The sequence below is a fragment of the Sus scrofa genome, chromosome 1, assembly GCF_000003025.6.
Source record: "Sus scrofa isolate TJ Tabasco breed Duroc chromosome 1, Sscrofa11.1, whole genome shotgun sequence".
NCBI classification, from domain to species: domain Eukaryota; kingdom Metazoa; phylum Chordata; class Mammalia; order Artiodactyla; family Suidae; genus Sus; species Sus scrofa.
The window spans coordinates 58,056,975-58,073,667 of NC_010443.5; the positions used below are offsets into that span (position 1 = coordinate 58,056,975).

Below are 16,693 nucleotides of genomic sequence, written 5' to 3' on the forward strand. Positions count from 1 at the left end.
TCTATTACACAAATCAACTTCTATGTATTCCCCCGTGGCCAAGTGAAACCCATACCCCAGCAGACATGGTGTGCGTTCACCTGTACTCATTTGTAACCTCTGAAAACTAACGAATGGAGAATACAACACCACCAGGTATGATGGAAACCAGTGCATCCCTGCCGACAGCTCTGCTGTAATATCTTCCACTTGGTGCCGACAGCCTTCTCCTCCCTTCTCTCATTCCGACACAATGCCTTCAGGTCTGTCTAAGTAATGTCATTTACTGGAGTGGAATTCCCTTGATACTTTGTGCAGCACTTGGTGACAGTATCATTTATACTCCATGGTGTCATGGCCTGACACTGATCCATCGGCCTTCATGCCTCATTCATACAGAGTGAGCAATTTCACCTTCCACTGTGCCCTTCTGGGGTGTGCATGTACAAATTTACTCCATTCAGCCCTAATTACAAACCTCGGTTGAAATGCTCTCATTAGATGTCTATTTCTCACTCCAAATGTCAATCTTATTGAAAATTCCGATTTTCCCGAGGATTCATCCATTAGCAATAAACTCTAAAGCATTCCATGACTGAGTGCATTAAACGGCAATGCGGACGTGCACTTCAAATACATCATTAGAGTAAATCTCCATTGCAAATGCTTTACATTATTCAACCAAAGGAATAATGAGCCCAGCCCGGCCAGTACCCTCAGATTGCACATGAAGGATAGGTTAAAACAGGCTCTTCTGCAGGAAGAAGCAGGCGGTATATCAACGAGATGAATTTCAGAGTCTCTGTCATTCCTTATGAAGGTGTGGGAGGAAATCACAGCCAGAGCCTAATTTATCACCTTCTTTTGCCTATGATTTTTACAGAAACTTCAGTCTATGGCAAAGTGCAATTAGGCAGGCAAAGAGAATGGGGAGTGTGAGTGTTCGTGGAGGGGACCAAGCTGTATCTGTGATGCTAGGAACTTGTTAGTCACCTAGAATGATTTGCTCTGCCTGAAAAGCATGCTTCCGTTTCACTCCACAGGGGAAAGAATGGAAAAAGCAGCAATGTCTGGATGCACTGAAAGTACCTGGGTATCAACTCAAGAAAAGACAGATTTTACTAGTGGAGACGACCTGAGAAATGTCTCCACCCCAACAGACTGATGGGTCCTAACATGAAAAATCCAGAAAATCCAATGAGGAGGTTAACATGTACATTGCAAACCTGAGGTTGTATCTGTAAGAGGGTGGTAGGGCAGACCATGAAAAGGAAAAGGTGGAGAGATAATTAAAAAAAAAACAAGCAAAATACATAGACCAATAAAGCCGAGCCATCTCTGTTTTATACCTGCACTGTGTTTTAATTCCTTAGCTTATTGGTCTCATTTATCACTGCTTGTCAGTTCTGAGGTGAGGCCAAGTCAAGGTGAAGTTATAATTTCTTTTTTAATTTGATAAGTGAAGAAAATGCATCCCAGGAAGGTCATGGAGGACTTGAAGGAAGAGTTTGATGGGCACGCTTAGTATCTAATACTGAAGGTTAACCAAAAAAGGTAAGTGATACTTACAAGAATGACCTTATGAGGAAATATACAATAGATTTACATAATGCAAAACGTTAGTGGGCAGAAAAAGACTCCTAGAAGGGCAGGTAGACATTAAACAGAAAATAACTGCCAAAAAATAATACAAAGCCAAGGAAGCAACAGTACTTGTTTTCTGCATGTCAGCATCTGGTTATCTATAGGACTGATCAGTAACCAGAATGACAACATTCTGGTTACTGATAACAGATGTGAGATTTTCTATAGGGAATTGTACCACCATGGAAGCTAATTGCTCCTCAAGTTGGGCCCATTCCCACTTGAAATATTTAAAACCGTACTTGATTACAGCATTAATGCTTTCTCTTTCATAATGTATATCAGCAGGTACTATCATTAACATGCACAGATGTCACAACTGAAATACCCATGTTTAAATAAAAAGCAGAGTGAGAACATAAAAATAACTGACTCTTCTCAACACGGTGCTCATCTTAAGAGGAAAGACAGGCATCCCTGGTACTAATTTAATGGCAAAAGAAAAAACCCACACCAAAAAACAACCTGAGCCCCTAGGTAACATCAGAAGCCTAAGAAGAACCAAACTGTTTGGTAAATGACCTGACTGAGAGACACCGAACAGGAGGCTGATCATGTCTCCACTGAATTCCAACATCTGTACACCAGGCATAGAGGGGAGCCCCTTCCAGGCCCTGAAATCCTCCACCACATTCTGATGATGCAACAGCACAAATAAGCATCGACACCATCCTTTTATTGAGCGCTGGCTTTGTGCTTCTCCCACATTATCGGCTTTACTCCCTACCACCACCTTAACAGGTAGCCTCTACCCCTGTTCCAGGTTTTAATTAAAGACTTCCAGGCCAAGGAGAGGTTCAATAAACAGATCAAGGTCGACAGGTAGCTGAGCAAAGATTTGAGGCTGAGTCTCCTCTCTCCCAAACCTCTTGTCCCACTTTAAGCCCCATGCTTCACCATCTGCCAAGGCTGGAGTCATCAGTGTGGAATGTGATTTGCAATCTTCAGTTTCCAGAGACTTCCAGAACGACTGCCCCATTGACTCATCTTATTCCCCAAATTACATCAAACCGAAAGGCTCGGCACACTTGCAGACCTTCTCTTTCTTTGGAAATGTCACAGGCACTCACACAGTGGAACGGGGACAGCACCATTGCTGGGATCACCGAGGTAGAAATTTCCCTGTGAACCCTGCCGCTGTCTCCCTTTGCTGTTTCTTGTAGCCACAAACTGACACGTTACCACTTACTGTGGTTGCAGGAGTCTTAGGAGTCAGATGAAGGGGGGAGGTTTACTTGGCTAACTGCCCCTCCAATATCTGTGTCACAGAGGGTACTCCAGAGCACCCATGTGCCCACCCTTGTCCTTGCTTACACTGCCCGTCCCTACACAAGCAAGAGTTTTCCAACCTCTCAGCCACACCATTAAGAATTCCTCCCCCTTGCTGTTCTATGAGTCTATGAGACACAACTTTCTAACAATGAGCCAAGAAGATGGATGTTGCCAAACAGCATTTCAAACAAGGCAATTACTTTTCAAAAAAGATTCAAGGATTCCATCACTGCTTCTTTCAAGCTTCCATCGACACAATTTGCTTATGTATGAGCTGTATCTTTCTTCCTTTAGAAGGGGAAAATGCTGATAAACTATCACAGGTAGACAAACAGCGCCTAGACCTGGCTGCCTTTTTTGCTGCTTAAACAGAGACACATCGATTTCCCCAATGCACCACTTACCAGACAGATGCAAAGATGTGGGCAAGCCAGTCATCAAAATTAACAGAGTGATTGTGCTTGCACTACATATTCTGATTTGTATGAATCTTATTTTTAGCCATGCACAAAGGGCAATAAATGGAAAATCTTATTCTAACCGCTTCTTTTTCTGGGCCACCCACACTGCTCCACCTACCGCACAAGTTCACAAATGTAAAAAAACCCAGCCCGGGGTTTGTCCTAACAAGGGATGCAAAGTGGCTAAAATGTGTGACATTTTTTCCAGTTAGTGTTTGTACTTTCATTCTTTTTCTGTATCAGGACTTTCAGGGAAAACAACATTGACTTATCTCTGGGCATTTTCAAAGACTCCAAGGGCGGTGGGTCAGGCGGCGCACTGGCAAACGTGATCCGCCAGGCTCCGCCACCGCCCTATTGCAAGCCACATGTCAACCGGCTTCCACCGAAGAAATGCACCCCCCAAAACGTTCCTGTAAATTCAGGAAGATAATGCCTACCATGTTTTGTTTTGCAACAAGGACGGTGTTTTAAAAGTTCTGTGAATGAACAAAAGTGACAACAGAAACATTTCTAAAACAGCAGGCTGACAGGATAGATTTTGCCAAAGTTAGGTCAATAGCACGTCTTAAATCTGCTCAGGGTGACTCGGGACAAGGCTCACAGAGGCACGGCACACTCTCTCGTCCCCTTCCCTCCCGTGCATTTTCACCTCTGTCTGCCCCATCCAGTCACCCCCCAAAGCCCGCAGCTCACCAAGCATGAACTCACACACGCTCTCGCTGCCAAGCGGAGCAGCTGATGTTGAGACACAATCACCTTGAGAGAAAATCAGAAAAAGAAAAATTTGAGGAAGAGGATGTTTTCTGGGGGCATAGACAGGAAAGACATGATCACTATCTCTTCAGACATTTCATGAAAAGGTAGTTTATTAGGGGCTCTAGGTACGAATCAAAACGCCTGTTTCCCTGAGCACGCCGCAAAGCAAACACATGCAGGTAGGGATTAATATTTCAAAGTCAGTTTCACAAAATAATTAAGACATGAAAAGAGCCAACACTGAGAAAGGCATCTTTACCTGTGTGCCTGCTCATTATCCAGAAACCAGAGGAAATGCTGCCATCCCTGGTAGATACACGCCCTGCAGAGCTCACACCTTCTTCCCAGAGCAGCGCCGATGAGCTGGATCAGAGAATCTTTGGGAGGTTAGAGGCCACTCTTGTCAGAATCTCTGACTAGTGTTGTAAAAACACGGGTAATTAAGTGTTACGAAAAAGTGGGTCATCCACCACTGAGATACAACCACACCGCCCCACGCTAGACTCCAAATGACTGTGCTGTGACAGGGTGGGAGGGGTCTGAACACAGCGAAAGCAAAACTTTTATGTGGTGAGGAGTGTTTTAGTTTTCACTGGTTTAGGTTAGAGAAAGTTAATCTCAATGTCAACTGCAAACCAACTAAACTTTTAGCGAGTTCTTAAAGTTTTACGACAAATGCGGGCTGCTCGTGCCATGGGAAATTCAGAGACAGTGTCATAAACAGCCCAAGGGACAGTCTCAGGCTTCTGCGACATGCCTGTCGCTGCTGATCGAACGCCGTGACTCAGGAAAGCGAGGAGGTCAAACCGAAACTGAAGGTAGGGAACCGAGTTCTCACTATCCACACGAGCATCTCCTTCTCCAAGGGAAGATCAAAGCACCGCAGACCACTTCCCAAACCGGTACCCAACCTGGGCATCTGACACAATCATCGGCATTTACCACAGTCCTTTCTGACTGCTGTTGGAAGAAGGCAGAATGTACACCCGGATGGAGCACATTTGTTCATCTGTCACGCAAGAGCCACAGAAATCTTAATTCAAGTCGATACGCACTAGGGCCCTGTTACCTACAAGGATACAAGGGATGTGAAAGGATGCAGAGGGAAGAACCTAGAAGGACCTGCTTTCAAAGAATCTCAGTCTTGCCCAGAGGGAGACCTCATCAGACCCAATGCCCAATACGGATCATTTGAAAAAAGCCCAAATCTCTTTTAGCAGCTGCTTTCTCGACACTTCTTATTCTACTGACATAAGGTTTGTGGATGGCATTCCTGCAATATTTCTCAGATGAATCCTTTAGCCATCCCCTTAATCCTTTTTTTTGGGGGGGGGGCTCACCCTTGGCTTATGGAAGTTCTCAGGCTAGGGGTCAAATTGGAGCTACAGCTGCCGGCCTACACCACAGCCATGGCAACGCAGGATCCGAGCCGAGTCTGCAACCTACACCACAACTCACGGCAATGCCAGATCCTTAACCCACTGATTGAGACTAGGATAGAACCTGCAACCTCATGGTTCCTAGTTGGATTCGTTTGTGCTGTGCCACGCCAGGAACTCCCATCCCCTTAATTTTTATCTGGCTTTTCTTTCAGAGGTCTAAGCCCTTCCTAACTTTGGCTAAGTGTTAGGATTCAGCCTGATCCAAAGGAAAGCACAGAGACATCAGCACATCACAACCCACCCCACAGCCTGAACGCACCAGAGAAATTTGAAGAGAAGCTTCTTTGAAGGGGGATAAAGGATGAAAAGTTGGGAGTTTCCCTTGGTGCTCTGTGGTAATGAACCTGACTAGCATTCATGAGGACACAGGCTCGATTCCGGGCCCCACTTAGCGGGCTGTGGTGTAGGTCGAAGATGCAGCTTGGATTTGGCATTGCTATGGCTGTGATGTAGGTCGGCAGCTGTAGCTCTGATTCGACCCCTAGCCTGGGAACTTTCATATGCTGTGGGTGTAGCCCTAAAAATGAAATAAAATAAAATAAGAAATAAAAAAATAAAATGAGAATTAAAATAAACAAACAAACAAATAAATATTTTTAAAAAGGGAAAAAAGGATGTAAAGTTGAAGGAAAACTCTCTGGTTCACAGCACTCTTAAGAAGGGATACATCTGAATATAAAATGAGAATTTTATTGGAGTCAATATTGTTTGGAGTATAGTTGGGAAACGGGGGATCTGGCTAATCACCCTTTCCCACTTCTGCCAAATTGCCTTATAGGGTATCAATTGCGAATTTTTAAATAACTAGAACACAATCAGTTGATCCAACACTGGAATCATCTTGTACCTCATTAAATCTTTTTTTTTTTTTTTTAATGATTCCAGAGACCCCCTAGGATCTTGCGGGGCCACTCAAAAATCATTCTTTGACAGAATGCAGAAATGAAAAAAAAAAGGTTAATAGTGATTTCCTCTTGATAAAGGCACCATTGAGTCTACACAGGTATCTCCTCTTGCAAGAGGTGATTAAATGTAATTTGAAGGGAGAAAAATAAGCAACTAGGAGATCGTTGCCATAGAAAATGATATCAAAGCATCATTCTTGAACTCCACCCATCTGTGAGATGTCATCAGTCCAGAGTACTGCTTATAAATTTGGAATTAGTTGATAAAATGAAAAAAGTATGGTGGAGAAAAGACTTGTGGTTGCCAAGGGGAGGGGGGGGAGTGGGACGGACTGGGAGTCTGGGGTTAATAGATGCAAACTATTGCACTTGGAGTGGATAAGCAATGAGATCCTGCTGTACAGCACAGGGAACGATATCTAGTCACTTGTGATGGAACATGATGGAGGATAATGTGAGAGGAAGTATGGGTCATTTTGCTGCACAGTAGAAAATTGACAGAACACTCAATTTTTTCCAACTACAATGGAAAAAATAAAAATCATTAAAAAAATGAAAAAAGTCCAGAAGAAAATACCCAAAAGTATGCGTTAACAGGTAGCTGGATGAACAGTTAACAGATATAGTTAACAGATACACAGTTAACTCTGTATCTGGGTAGATGGATTAAAGATAACTTATTTTCTTGCTTCTATTCTTTTTTATCTTTGGCAATGACTTTATTTTTCGTTTTTAAAAGTTTTATTGATGTATAGTTGATTTACAACATTGTGTTAATTTCTGTTGCACAACAAAGTGATTCTGTTATAAACATAACACATCCATTCTTTTTCATATTCTTTTTCCATATAGGTCATCACAGAATGTTGAGTATTCTGTTATTTTATAAATTGTGTACCATAAGTATGTACTACTTTTATATTCAGGAAAATAAAGCTACTTCTGTTTTGATAGAAAGAAACAATTATTCTCTGATTCTGCTCTTTGTAGTGACTAAGGACACTTAATACATGGGATGTAGTATAATAATCTGGCCTGGTGACAAATCAGACATGAAATACAGGGAAAATCTGCTAGCAACAAAACATTACAGCTTCCAGTTAAGCACACTTCAAGGACTCTAAGAAGCCTGCTACACTACAGAGCTTTGCAAATACTGTTCTTCCTCACCATGACTCATGGTCAGGGCCTCTCCAGCTACAACAGAGCTCCAGGCCCCAGAGGCCTCAGAATGCTCTGTTTAATGTGGGTGTCCTTGGAGAGAGTGGAGCTATCCCCTGGGCGAAATCATGGTTCAGAGGGAGTTGTCACTTCATTAGTACAGGCACATTCAAAAAAGAACAAATAACCTCTAAAAAGCAACAGACTAGATATTATTAGAGTACATTGGCAAACTATTTGTGCCCCAATTGACATCTTAGTGACATCACTAAGTAGCTTTATCATATATGCATGGCTGAGTTTATTTAGAGACTCACAGGGAATATCTTTGGAAACTGTGGACCTGTAGCTACCATGCTGATAACATCACCCCTATCTGTACCATCAGTGTATATACAGAGAATGAAAATTAAATTTTTTTTTTTTGTCTTTTTGCTATTTCTTGGGCTGCTCCCGTGGCATATGGAGGTTCCCAGGCTAGGAGTCGAATCGGAGCTGTAGCCACCAGCCTATGCCAGAGCCACAGCAACGCGGGATCCGAGCCGTGTCTGCAACCTACACCACAGCTCACGGCAACGCCGGATCGTTAACCCACTGAGCAAGGGCAGGGACCGAACCCGCAACCTCATGGTTCCTAGTCGGATTTGTTAACTACTGTGCCACGACGGGAACTCTGAAAATTAATTTTGATGCTGCTCATATATCCAGAGAAAACTGTAATTCAAAAAGGTAGGAGTTCCCACTGTGGTGCAATGGGATCCGTGGTGTCTTGGGAATGCTGGGATGCAGGTTCAATCCCTGGCTCGGCACAGTGGGCTAAGGATCTGCTGTTGCCACCACTGCAGCTTAGGTTGCAACTGTGGCTCAGATCTGATCCCTGGCCTGGGAACTCCACATGCCATGGGGTTTCTAAAAAAGAAAAGAAAAGAAAAAAAAAGATACACATACTCCAATGTTCACAGCAGCATCCTTTACAATAGCCAAGACATGGAAATAACCTAAATGTCCATTGACAGAGGAATGCTTAGAGAAGATGTGGTATGTATATACAATGGAATATCACTCAGCCATAAAGGCATGAAATATTGCCATTTGCAGCAACATGGATGGACCTAGAGATTATCATACTAAGTGAAGGAAATCAGACAAAGACAAATGCCATATGATATCACTTTTACATGCAATCTAAAAGAAATGATATAAATGAACTTATATATAAAACAGAACCAGACTTCAAGAAATACTACAAGGCCACAGTCATCAAAACAGTGTGGTACTGGTATCAAAACAGACAGACAGACCAATGGAACAGAATAGAGAACCTAGAAATAAACCCAGACACCTATGGTCAATTAATCTCTGACAAGGGAGGTAAGAACATAAAATGGGAAAAAGACAGTCTTTTCAGCAAGCATTCCTGGGAAACCTGGACAGCTGCATGCAAAGCAATGAAACTAGAACACACCCTCACACCATGCACAAAAATAAACTCAAAATGGCTGAAAGACTTAAATATACGACAGGACACCATCAAACTCCTAGAAGAGAACATAGGCAAAACACTCTCTGACATCAACATCATGAATATTTTCTCAGGTCAGTCTCCCAAAGCAACAGAAATAAGAGCAAAAATAAACCAGTGGGACCTAATCAAACTGACAAGCTTTGGCACAGCAAAGGCAACCCAAAAGAAAACAAAAAGACAACTTACAGAATGGGAGAAAATAGTTTCAAATGATGCAACCGACAAGGGCTTAATCTCTAGAATATATAAACAACTTATACAACCCAACAGCAAAAAAGCCAATCAATCAATGGAAAAATGGGCAAAAGACCTGAATAGACATTTCTCCAAGGAAGATATACAGATAGCCAGCAAACACATGAGAAAATGCTCTACATCGTTGATTATAAGAGAAATGCAATCAAAACTACCATGAGATACCACCTCACACCAGTCAGAAGGGCCATCATTAATAAATCCACAAATAACAAGTGCTGGAGAGGGTGTGGAGAAAAGGGAACCCTCCTGCACTGTTGGTGGGAATGTAAACCGGTACAGCCACTATGGAGAACAGTTTGGAGGTACCTTAGAAATCTATACATAGAACTTTCATATGACCCAGCAATCCCACTCTTGGGCATATATCCAGACAAAACTCTACTTAAAAGAGACACATGCACCCACATGTTCATTGCAGCACTATTCACAACAGCCAGGACATGGAAACAACCCAAATGTCCATCACCAGATGATTGGATTCGGAAGATGTGGTATATATATATATATATATATATATATATATACAATGGAATATTACTCAGCCATAAAAAAGGATGACATAATGCCATTTGCAGCAACATAGATGGAACTAGAGAATCTCATCCTGAGTGAAATGAGCCAGAAAGACAAAGACAAATACCATATGATATCACTTATAACTGGAATCTAATATCCAGAAAAGAAAATCAGAAAAGAAATCATGGACTTGGAGAAAAGACTTGTGGCTGCCTGGTGGGAGAGGGAGGGAGTGGGAGGGATCGGGAGCTTTGGCTTATCAGACACAACTTAGAATAGATTTACAAGGAGATCCTGCTGAATAGCATTGAGAACTTTGTCTAGATACTCATGTTGCAACAGAAGAAAGGGTGGGGAAAAAAAATGTAATTGTAATGTATACATGTAAGGATAACTGGATCCCCTTGCTGTACAGTGGGAAAAAAAGAAACAGATCTACAGACATAGAAAACAAACTTATGGTTACCAAGGGGAAAAGGGGAGGGCAGGATAATTTTGGAGTTTGGTATTAACATATACAAACTACTGTATATAAAATAGATGAACTAGATCCTACTGTATAGGACAGGAAACTATATTCGATATTTTGTAAAAGAATCTGAAAAAGAATATATACATAACTGAATCACTTTGCTGTACACGTGAAACTGACACAACATTGTAAATCAGCAGTACTTCAGTTAAAAATATTAAAATTTTTTTGATGATGTCTTGAGCAGAACAAAATTGTGAAACAATATGTTATAATTACATACATTCTTAAAAAAGTAGAATTGGCTTCAAAACTATGCCAATGGTTCCCCAGTGACAGTACGAGCTAAATATATATGTTCATGAAATTATGTTAATACCACTCATTATTAACATCACAACTTTTAGAGTGCCTCCAAGTATAATAAACAGAATAAATGTAAACAGAATATCTGAGATTTAAACTTTGGCACCAGAAAGGTGGTAAAAGCCAAAACTTGCATGGTTTCTCAAGAATAAAAATGAATGCTATGTTTTTCTACCTGAAGTCAACATCTTTAGATTTCTAAGGCACAAAAATAGGTACAATAAAAGCTCAGTTAACTCGGCTATTGGAAGACAAGATTTTTTGGTTTGGTTCAATTTTTCGGTGAATCGACAGACAGCTAGAAAAAGCTTTTTGCTGAAAATCTTTCCAAAGCAGTTTCTTTTCCTAATTATAAAGCATTTAACCATTCTCAATGATTCAGCAGGTCAGCGTCACCAGCTACAAATATCCTCTGGGGTATATTCTCCACCTTTACTAAACCAAAGCTATCTTGTTTTCTGAATCTTTATCACTGAAAAAGGGAAGTGGGATGTGTGCGGTAGGGTGGGGTATGGGAGGGGGTGGGGTAGGGGGGATGGGGAAGCACAAAGGCTGGTTAATTCAGGGTCCTGGTTAGTTGGGTTCCAGGTAGCTGAGCCATCACTAAACATGGATTCAGCATCTGGAAGAAGGTATACCTGATTCCTTGGAGACAGGAGAGCCGACCAGGAGCTCCTCCAAGGGTCCGTCTTTCTTGGTTTTCTCTATCTCATTTCATTCCCTCTGGGTGACCATTGGGGGATCTGTGTCAGGGTGTCCGCCTGAAAACCATGGTCTCAGAACTCATGGGGTTGAATGTGTTTTGATTAGAATCTACATTCACGTTGACCAACTGAAGGTCCAGGTGCCAGTAGCTACGTGGGATGGCAACGATGGATGAGTACTTCTCCCTCTTAGACTTGCTGACCTGGATTTTCTTTCCTATCAAAACTTAAATTTCCTATTTTTAAAATATCTTAGCAGCTCCCTACGGCAACTGACTCTGAAACCTTGATTGCTATCCTCTGTTCTCCATCACCTAAGCAAAGAGCATGCAGGGTTTATTTCTAAGCAGATATGGAAAGTCTGTGGCAGGAATGAGGGGACTGAATTATAGGGATTATACTGCAACTCTAATGACTTTATTTCACCTCTTTTTTGGTTATACCTTTTCCTTGAGCCAAATACATACAGATGCATGTATGTATGTATATGCATATATGTCCATAACGCACACACATGCATGCTCGCATAGACAAATAATTTTGATGTCTTAAGGAGGAAGTGGGATAATTTAAGACGGGGATTTTTGCATTTTTTGAATCTATGGATCCTTATACATGGCTCTATAGGAATTACACACCCCTGGTCAGACCTGGGGGCAGAGCTTGAAAGGAATGAAGTAAAACAGTACAGGGAGTTCCCGTTGTGGCTCAGTGGTTAACGAATCCGACTAGGAACCATGAGGTTGTGGGTTCAGTCCCTGGCCTTGCTCAGTGGGTTAAGGATCCCACAGCGTTGCCGTGAGCTATGGTGTAGGTCACAGACGCGGCTCGGATCCCGTGTTGCTGTGGCTGTGGCGTAGGCCGGTGGCTACAGCTCCGATTGGATCCCTAGCCTAGGAACCTCCATATGCTGCAGGAGCAGCCCAAGAAATGGCCAAAAAAAAAAAAAAAAGACAAATAAAACAAACAAACAAACAAAAACAGTACAGGAGCAAAGTGAAGGAGTTCTGAAGAAAACCTGGCTACCAGGCCCCACAAGAATTCACTGATTGTTCTCCAAGGCCAACTTTCTGGAAACACAGAAAGGCAACATCCACCCAAAGTAGGGCCCCAGTGGGACTACTTAGTGATTCAATCCTGCGTATTCCTCAGAGGTCTGCGGGTCACTCATTCAACTGTTCTGTGATCCTCACGGATCCTAGTCGGGTTCATTAATCACTGAGCCACAACTGGAACTCCTAGACCCTATTTTCTTTATCTGTTCACCATTGTTACAAATTTGATTTGTGTCCACCTTTGGGCTATTGGGAAGAATGCTTAGGAACATGGGTGTACAGATATCTGTTCAAGTCCCTGCTTTCACTTCTTTCAGGTATATACCCAGCAGCAGGATGGCCGGGGTACATGGTGGTTCTATATTTACTTTTTTGAGGAATCACAGACTGTTTGGTACTCAGTTTTTTCAAACTTACATTAAACTTTTTGTTTCAGTGCCGTTTTAGGTTGAAAGCAAAATCAAGAGGAAAGCTCAGAGGGTTCCCACACAGCCCTCATCCCTCCACACATGACATTTTTAAAGGTGCGTTAGGCATGCGGTTGAGTGCTTTGCCCAAGGCTATGGGGAGAGATCCAGGCTGGCAGCACCAGGGCTGGTGGGAATCTGAAGCTCCAAGTCACCAGAGTCGTCCCAGCAGCGTCCCTGGCCTGTAGTTACTAAACTGACTGCCATCAAAGGTCATCTACCAGGAAAATCCAAGTGTAAACATGGGCGCTCACAGATGCCAAAGCAGGAGGGGGATTAAGGAGCCTTTGACCTATCCTGTTTCTTTTACTTCATGGTGAAGATGCTTCACACCTGGGTTGAAACTTCCATGAATGCCGTGCAGAATAACCAACTAGGGCTTGACCAAGATGTGTGGGTAGAGTGATAATAGGCAATTACATCACTCACAACTCTGTCAGTCCTAATGCCAGTCCTGTTCCCCTTTGGGCAGCCCCCAGAAGACAGCTCTGCATTAATTGCTTAGAGAACTCTTTCATCACCTACCACTTTTTTGTCTTCTTCTTACTAGTATTATTTATTTCAGAATTTTAAACACATGCACTTATATTTGTCCCCAGAATTTTTGCCTCTGTTAATGTTTAGGCAGTAGATATACACCGTTACGTATCTGCTGGGGAACTACTTTATTAAAAGTGATCATTCTCAACTTCAGAGGGTTATTATTAAAGAACTGTAAGTCCTAAGTGTTACTTTGAATGATAACATCTACAATATCCAAGTAAAATGTTATAAATCACAATGCTTAGCCACAGATTTAAAATGTCCAGACCTTTCTCAAACATTTCCCGGATAGTGTCATTCGTACTCTTTTTATAATCACATTGACTCAATGAAACCAAAGAAAACATGTTTAAAACTCCAACATCGAAAGCTTAGAAATACACAAAATGCGTATAGATTCACAGGCACCTCTGCATATTTTCACACATGCTCACATATATCCAAGTGTGCATTTGTTGAGCCAAAATCTTCCACTTTTCACTGTTAACATGGAACAAATTGCTTCTGTCCTCAAGGCAGCACAGTGACTGGCTTTTTCCAAAGCTAACACAATAACATCTGATCTTCAAGATATGTTAGTCCTGAGAACTTATAACCCCACAAAACCCTGGACTTGCTGGCTTGGACCATTTATTAGGGGTATGTCTTCCTTCCCATGTGTGTTCTGTAAATCAAGTCCCACTTAAGTGTATGAGGGGGAAGGTTCATACTGGGATGATTCACTTTGAAAGGGACCAATGTATTTCCCAGCTCAGGGGAAAAAAGATTTTCCCTTTTGAGTGTATCTAAAAGCATGATGACTACACCTGCGAGAGGACCAGAGCTGCCATTCTAGCCTATTAATAGCACTGCTAGTCATCCCTGTTGAAAGCCAAGGGCAAGGAATGACTGGTGCTCCCACTTCTGGAATCAAGCTGGCAGAAAATAATGACATCCACTTGGCTGGACTTTCAAAGGTGACGGTGCTGAGAAGACCATAATATTCTCTCTTCCGAGAGATGAGTCCATGCATTAAGTACAGCACTAAATATCTTAATTTAGTGATACTTCATACACCTTCCAAGCTTTATCGTCTGTCCTTTCAGTCAACATCTGAGTTAAAGTAGTGGTTCTCAAAGTGGGGTCCCTGGACCAGCCGTATCGGCATCACCTGGAACCCTGTTAGGAATGCAAATTCCCGGTCCACCCCAGATGTCCTAAGTCAGATATCTGGGCACAAAGCCCAGCAAGCTGGACTTTAACAAGCCCTCTAGGTGATTCTGAAGCAAGCTAGTGTGTAAGATCGATCCACTGAGTTAAGGAACCACCAATATATAGATTCCAACTCCCGCTCCCTTCCTCAATTATAGTTCTCAAGATACCTTGTTGCTATTACCTCAGAAAATTCTTAGGGCTGATTGGTGTGAAGGAAGAAACCTTCATCCAAACTTACATGTAATTTTTCCAGGTCCTGTGCTGGCTTCGAGTCTTAGGATGCAGGGAACTGGGCGAAGGGAGAGAAGAGAAGGCTGCAGCAATCCATTCAGACATGGACCCCAAAGCTTTGTGGGGCAACCTTGTGACAAGTCAGCGAGCGTCCACCTGATTGGGGGGGGAAGACTGTCCATTAGCAGAGGAAACCTTGCATGCTCACGTCTCCCCTTTGCCTGCCATCCTGCTACACCCCACCCCTGCTTTCATGACCAACCTCTAACTTATTGTGTCTTTTGACTGGTCCACCTAAACAGAACACGATAAAATAATCAGTATCATTGGGGCTCTCCTGAACCCAAAGCAGCTTGGACACAGGTCCATGTCCAGCCCATTATCTCTGTCTTTCATCTAATGAATGTTTCAACAAATCAGAACACCTTGGGTTCAAATGACACACATGGCTGTATTAACAAGAAGATTTGGGAAGCAAATGATAAATTTGAGAATTCTGACAGAGGATTTGCTGATGTTTCAAACGTTTTAAAAAAATTAAGAGTACTTATTTTTTTTCCTGAAAATAAATACATGCTTATTGTATAACATCTGGAAAATTTACAGAAAAACATAAAGAAAAAAATAAATCAACCGTAATCTTGACTGTAACCATTGGTGAGTCACTAATGACATTTTGTTGTATAGGTCCATGACCCCTTCGACGAACCTCCTGAGACAGAGTTCAGAGTTCAGAACTGCTTGGGGGAGTTCCTGTCGTGGTGCAGTGGTTAACGAATCCGACTGGGAACCATGAGGTTGCGGGTTCGGTCCCTGCCCTTGCTCAGTGGGTTAACGATCCGGCGTTGCCGTGAGCTGGTGTAGGTTGTAGCTCCGATTGGACCCCTAGCCTGGGAACCTCCATATGCCGAGGGAGCGGCCCAAGAAATGGCAAAAAGACAAAAAAAAAAAAAAAAAAAAAAAAAAAAAGAACTGCTTGGATTTTAAGAAGTATTATGATGCTCAACTACCATTTATTACATTATACCCCTTCAGAATCTGGAACAGCACCCCATAATCAAACACATTAAATATCTCTGCAGCAAAATAGATGCACATTCTTATTTAGTCAGATAAAAGAAAGCCTTGCGTTAGTTCAGATCAGGTTTTTCTACCAAAGAAGTCACCAAGAGACTTTTGTGATTTCTGAACCTAAAGGATTCAGAATTGGGAATAAGGGATTGTGGACTAGTGTTCTTTTCAGATACACAAAACTAGTCAGAGGTTTGTTTCTACTTTTCAATTCGATATTATATGAATGTGAGCATTTCCCCAAGTTATTAAAAATTCTTCAGAAACATACTTTTCAATGTCTGTGTAGTCTTACATACCACAGAAAAGGGTTTGGTTTATTTCTCTCATTTTTGGAATTACATATTGCTTTCTTTTCTTTTGTTATTGCAAATAACGCTTTGAAAGACATATCTGAATATCGGATTGTCTGAATTGCTGGGTATTTTCCTAGGTAGATTCCTAGAAAAAGAATTACTGGGTCAAATGGCGTGAGCTTTAAGGGTCTTGATGACTTTTCAGAAAAGCTCTCCCATTTTACACACCTGCCACAGCACATGTGTTTGGTTAATTTGTTTAATTACCCACTTTATCACAGGCACAGAAAACATTTCTTGCCCCTTGTACATCTTACCAACGTTCTGGTCAACAGCAACCCTGTTTAGATTGTACTTCTTACACAGAAGATA

At 42.1% G+C, this 16,693-nt stretch overlaps 1 protein-coding gene across 9 annotated transcripts in view; it reads right to left on the reverse strand.

Moving 5' to 3' along the window:
* BACH2 (BTB domain and CNC homolog 2) overlaps positions 1-16,693 on the reverse strand; it is a 400,538-nt gene that overhangs the window by 175,772 nt on the left and 208,073 nt on the right. For 3 of the 9 annotated variants that reach the window (XM_021090103.1, XM_021090108.1, XM_013992699.2), the window contains one exon: positions 14,962-15,110. The exons of 5 other annotated variants lie outside the window; for them this stretch is intronic. The gene's annotated coding sequence lies outside the window, so the exon portion shown is untranslated. Of the gene's footprint in view, positions 1-4,374; positions 5,514-14,961; positions 15,111-16,693 lie in introns of those variants that run through there. One more of the 9 variants, XM_021090121.1, reaches the window with a different exon arrangement.